General features: G+C 42.5%; 1 pseudogene; it reads left to right on the forward strand.

Annotated features, from left to right (window-relative positions):
* Nucleotides 1–5,759: 5,759 nt before the first annotated feature.
* LOC102498151 (U6 snRNA-associated Sm-like protein LSm5 pseudogene) lies at nt 5,760–6,030 on the forward strand (annotated as a pseudogene).

Below are 6,030 nucleotides of genomic sequence, written 5' to 3' on the forward strand. Positions count from 1 at the left end.
TTAAATTTTCCATCTATAATAAGACCACTTATGGAAAAATGGGGAGAGTCCATGCCGAGTAGATAAATTATCTAGGCTATTACAATGGGTTGGTTGGTATACAAATCAATCAAAATATAGGAAGAATAGTTTACATGCAAGGTCTTTGGGCCAGCAGATGGCATGGTGGTTAAGGTGCTGGACTCCCACATGCATAGCCACAGCTCAAGGCCAGACATGGCGTCTTGTTTTCTAATTTTCTCTCTCTCTCTCCCTGTCTCTCTCTAGTGAGTGCATGTGCCCTATAGCAAATTTTTTATGTAAATAATAAATTAACTTAACAATTTTTTACCGAAAAAAAGTGCAAGGTTTTTGTTTGTTTGTTTTTTTAAGAGAGGTTTTTCCTATAGGGTGCATGTTCTTGCCAGAGAGACAGAGAGACAAAAAGCAATAAATTATCCCCCCGGGGGATGGCCATGCTACAATCCCTTCTCCATTCTCCTCAAAGGCTCTTGGGCGCATACACACACGCACCCTGTGTGAGTTTTTAAGCCACAGGGTCCAGGACTCAAACCACTGTCAACTACCTGGGACTTCGGTGACAGAATCATTATGCCATCTGCTGGTCCCAAAGGCCAGCAAGGTCTTTAAATTACTTCTATGTATACCTCAGTATGCTGCCCTCTTTTTTATTTATTTATTATTTTTTTTGAGAGTTTTTTGCTATAGGGTGTGTGCACTCACCAGAAGGACAGAGAGAGACAGAGAGATAGAAAGCGAGAAATACTCCCCCCCAGGGAGGATGGCCACGCCACAATCCTTTCTCCTCCATTCTCCTCTTGGGATCTTGGACACGCACACACGTGTGCCATCATGAGTTTAAGCCACCAGGTCCGGGACTCGAACCACGGTCAGCTACATGGGAGTCCAGTGAAATAGCCATTACACTAACTGCTGGTCCACTGACCTCTTGATTTGGAGATGAAGCTCATTTAGTTTCCCCTTTTTAACTCTGGGACAGAGGAGCTGGGTATTTCTTAGAAGGGCTGTCAACATGGCTGGGTTGTGCTACCTTCTCCAAAACAGTGCATTAAATGCCAGACCACATAGATGGGCCCTGAAAGTACACTATTGACTATTTTAAATGAGCATGTTATTTTTTTCTGGGCAAAAAACAAAATTGAGGAACATGGGAAAGAGGCAAATTGAGGTCACCTTGGACAAGTAGACTAAAATTTGTCAATCTAACAGGTTGCCAAGATTTTTAAAGGATTTTTTTGATTATACTTTTTTCTTTAGTATAAAAATAATTCTATTTATTGTAGACATGCTAGAAAACACAATTAAACAGGTATAAGGACATAAAAATTATCAATTTAGGGCCAGCCTGTGGCCTGTGGTTACAGAAGTTGGATCCGACATGACCCACTGTGTGGTTCGAGTCCCATACCTGGTAGCTAGAAACAACATGCTGGACATGTGTGAGTGTATGCACAAAAATCCCCAAAGAGAGAGAGAGAGAGGAGAAGGGATTGCAGTGTGACCTTCCCTGTTAAAGGTGCTTTTTCTCTCTCCCTCTCTGTCTCTCTATGGCAAGCTCACACACCCTCTGGCAAATTTTTCTTAAAATGATGAATTTATCCTCTAAAAATAGTTTGGGATATATTCCTCCAGGAACTTTGTTTCCTTGTATGGAAAAATATATTAGTTCCACCACTGGAGTGTATAAAGGTGAACGTTTTAAGTTGAGATCATATTTTAAACATTGTTCTGATACCCGCTTCTATTTTTTTTTTTTTTTGTATCTCCACATCATTAGAAGTTTTTAAAATGTCATTCTTTTTAAAGAATGTTTTCCAGTTCCCTTGTATGGGGAGAAGTTCAATGTCGTCATGGTATTAAGTATTCTATTTTTCTAACTCAGTCAAAAGCCCAATGCAAACTATTTGGTCTAGTGAGTCCCTAAACAGTCAACTCTCAATGTTCCTGTGGTCAAAAGCAAATGACCAGAAAAATCAAGCGTTAATAAACACCTCCTGTTTTATGCTCCCCAAACCTCACTTTAATTGTTTCAATGCTTTTCCAAATCCAAAAAGAGACATATCGTGTCTCCAAAGGAAACCAGAGGACTTTTTCTTTAAAACACCAGGAGAACCAAGAAAAGTTTAGCCCCTAGTCAGAAATTAAAGAGGTAGTAACATTCAGGATGAAAGTGGAGACCTTCTCTGCAGATAACTCAGTGACGTTAAGTATGAGAGTAAATCATCATTTATTAGGTTGTTGGGAAAGTCATGATGCATTTTTGCATAGAGAAACATTGAAAAATACATCATGACTCCATTCTCCTCTTGGGCTCTTGGGCACGCACGCACACACACCTAGCATGAGTTTAAGCACTGGGTCTGGCACTCGAACTGCAGTCAACTACATGGGAGTCCAGCAACGTAGCCATTATGCCAACTGCTGGCCCTCAGAGTGTACATTTTTTATGAAGTTTTTGAAGACCTCTTGTAAAAGGAGAAGCTACTTTGAGTCAGGCAAAACGTGGTTGGATTTGATGATGCTAAGTTTGAACTACCATAGGACAGCTACATGTAATACACTGTGGACAGCAGAAATACCACTCTGAAATTTTATGTTTCTGCAGGACATCACGAAGCCTCTGCCTTAGTCACATGTATAGCAGGTCTTCAGGAATAAGAAGTATATTGCAGACACTTCTTACACTTTTTTCTTTCTTTATTCTTATTTTTTTTAAAGTGATTTTTGCTATAGGGTATGTGTGCTCATCAGAGATACAGAGAGAGACAGAGAGAAAAAGTGAAAAATCACCCCCCCGCCCCAGGTGGATAACCATGCTGCAGTCCCTTCTCCTCCATTCTCCTCTCAGAATTTTGGGCACGCACACATACATGCACCTGGTGTGAGTTTCAGGCTGCTGGGTCCAGGACTTGAACTGTGATCAGCCATGTGGGAATCCAGTGCCTTAACCACTATGACACCTGTTGGCCCCTCTCACATTTATTTCAACATGAAGCCAAGTGTTATCACCCCCCCCGCCCCAGGTGATAACCATGCTGCAGTCCCTTCTCCTCCATTCTCCTCTCAGAATTTTGGGCACGCACACATACATGCACCTGGTGTGAGTTTCAGGCTGCTGGGTCCAGGACTTGAACTGTGATCAGCCATGTGGGAATCCAGTGCCTTAACCACTATGACACCTGTTGGCCCCTCTCACATTTATTTCAACATGAAGCCAAGTGTTCTTTGGGGACGTCATTTTAGAGACATTGGTGTGTTGGTGCCATTGAAGGCTGGACATGGATGAGATTCCCAAATGTATAATGTTGAGTAGGAACAGAAAAGTGCTACAGATGAAACTGGAATATGTAGATGTCACACGCCCAAAGGGTTTAAGGAGCACAGTGTGCTTTCACTAAGAAGATGGTGAGGAAAATATTTCCAAGAGAACACCATGACCAGCACGGTATAATGCCCTGGAGGGATCAAGATAAGGAGTAAAAGAACACCATCAAATCAAATGGACTCTTAAACTTTCCCTATAGTAGTAGCTTTCTTTTCTTTTCTCTGTTAGTATTTCATCTCGAATACGGAGAAGCCATTTAAGCCAACATACTTACTTCCTTGCTCTGATCATTGCCCCTCTTTCATGCAGGTGCAAGTTCAAGTCCTTCCTCCGGTACAAATCCCTGATAGAATTGATTCTTCTTTGTAAACCTGACCATTCCTAGTATTGAACCCACCTGCGTCAGGAATGTTAAACCGAGTTATCTTTGGCTCGATGGGCTCTTGCACCAATCTGTAACTAATGCGATGCAAAGTGGTAGCATTTTCTCTTTCTTGCTCATATCTCTCCTGATTGTTTTTCCCTTCTGCTCCCAGTGGAAACACTGCAGCCTAGTCCTTTGCTTCACCCTAAGATTCGGGAACTTTGAGGATGAGCAGAACTTGATGGTTGGTGGCCACAGAATATGTACAGGAGGGATTGGAGGGCCCCTGGGGGAGACATGGTACTGAAAGAAGATGTAGGCACATGGTGTGGTTCGAGGACAACCTCAGGCTCAGAGAGGGAGTTGTTAGTATTGCGCTGTGTCACTGTCCCCACACCCCACTTCAGCATTATGTTGTGCCTGGGTCTTCTGAAGGAACAAGAAGACAGGAAAGGCCTTTTCCATAATCTTTTTTTTTTTTTTTTTTTTTTTTTTTTAGAGATTTTCACTGTAGGGCGCGTGCGCTCGCCAGACAGAGAGAGACATAGAGACAGAAAGCGAGAAATCACCCCCCAGGGGGGATGGTCACGCCGCAATCCCTTCTCCTCCATTCTCCTCTCGGGATCTTGGGCACGCACGCACACGTGCCCGGCGTGAGTTTTAAGCCACCGGGTCCGGGACACGAACCGCGGTCGACTACGTGGGAGTCCAGCGACATAGCCATTACGCTAACTGCTGGTTCTCTCCATAATCTTTTTGAGACTCCAAAAATCTAAGGCAGAGTTCAGCCTTGGGAGAATATGGCCAAATAATGTAAAAGAAGATGTGAAGGATTCTGTCCATTTTATTGCCGAACGTGGAAGCTTGGCTTATGTAGCTTTCGGGCAGTGGTGTTCTGGGAAGAGTTTAACTCTTTGGAAAAAGAAGAATGATTGAAGCTCTAATTTGTAGACCTTGCTGATTTTCATGGTGTGAACTGTCCCACCATGGCCATTTTCAAGCAACCAATGTGATGTCATTAAACAAAGAACTGGGAAGAGAAGGAAAGTAGCCCGTCTGTACATAATATTTTCACTCTACAGATACAATAGCTATAAATAATCTTAAAGACATAGATCAAGTAAAATCATCAGGAGGCAAGAATTTTGAATAGCTATTGCTTATGTTTTCAATATAATTTATTTAGTTGCCAGTGCATAATTTAGGGATTTTAAAGCTCATGTATTTATTTATTTATTCTGAGAAAGACAGACAGACAGACAGCCCCAGTGGAAGCCTCATGCTGCAATCCACTCCCAGCATCAGCTGGCATGGATCATGAGTATGAGTGTGCACCACAAATGCAAAGAGGTCCTGGGATGCGAACCCAGGATATTTCCCATGTGAGTTCAATTGCATTACTACTGCACCACCTCCTGGCCCTATATAATTTAGTTTTTAAAAAAATTGTCAGAGAGTGGGCCAGCAGATGGCATGGTGATTAAGGATGTTGGACTCCCACATGGCTGACCATGATTCAAATCCCGGACCTGGTGGCTCACTTTCTCACTTTCTTTCTCTCTCTTGCACTCTGTCCCTCTCTGGACAAATTTAAATAAATAAATAAAGTTAAATATAATAATTCTTTTAAAAAGAGAGAGAGAGAGATGCTTTTAAAAAATTGTCAGAGAGCACATGTACTTGCCAGAGTGAGAAAGAGGACAGAGAAAGAGAAAGAGAAAGAGAAAGAGAAAGAGAAAGAGAAAGAGAAAGCACCCTCCCCCAACAAAGGATGGTCATACTGTGATCCTTTCTCCTCCATTCCTCTATCACTTCAAGGTTGCACCCAGCACGTTCATCAAACCATTAGGGCCAAGATTTATACTGTAGTCAGCCATGTGGGTTCTGGCTCCCTTAACCAAGAAGCTATAGAACCAGACCCACAATTTAGTCTGTGTGTGTGTGTGTGTGTGTGTGTGTGTGTGTGTGTGTCTTTTAAGAGAATTGTTTGCTATAGGGCACGTGTGCTTGCCAGAGAGACACAGAAAGACAGTAAGACAGAAAGCGAGAATGGCGGCTAACACTACCACCAAACCCAGTGCAGCTGCTGCCGCTTGTGGACAAATGTAGAGGATCAAGAATTCAGACTGTGATGAAAAGCGATAAGGAAATTGTTGGTCCACTTCTAGGCTTTGATGACTTTGTCAGTACGGTACTGGAAGATGTTCCTGCATCTGAAATCACACCAGAAGGAAGAAGGATTACTAAATTAGATCAGATTTTGCTAAATGGAAATGATATCATAATGCTGGTTCCTGGAGGAGAAGGACCTGGAGGATGA

This window comes from Tupaia chinensis, unplaced genomic scaffold (genome assembly GCF_000334495.1).
Source record: "Tupaia chinensis unplaced genomic scaffold, TupChi_1.0 Scaffold000098_3, whole genome shotgun sequence".
Classification (NCBI taxonomy): domain Eukaryota; kingdom Metazoa; phylum Chordata; class Mammalia; order Scandentia; family Tupaiidae; genus Tupaia; species Tupaia belangeri.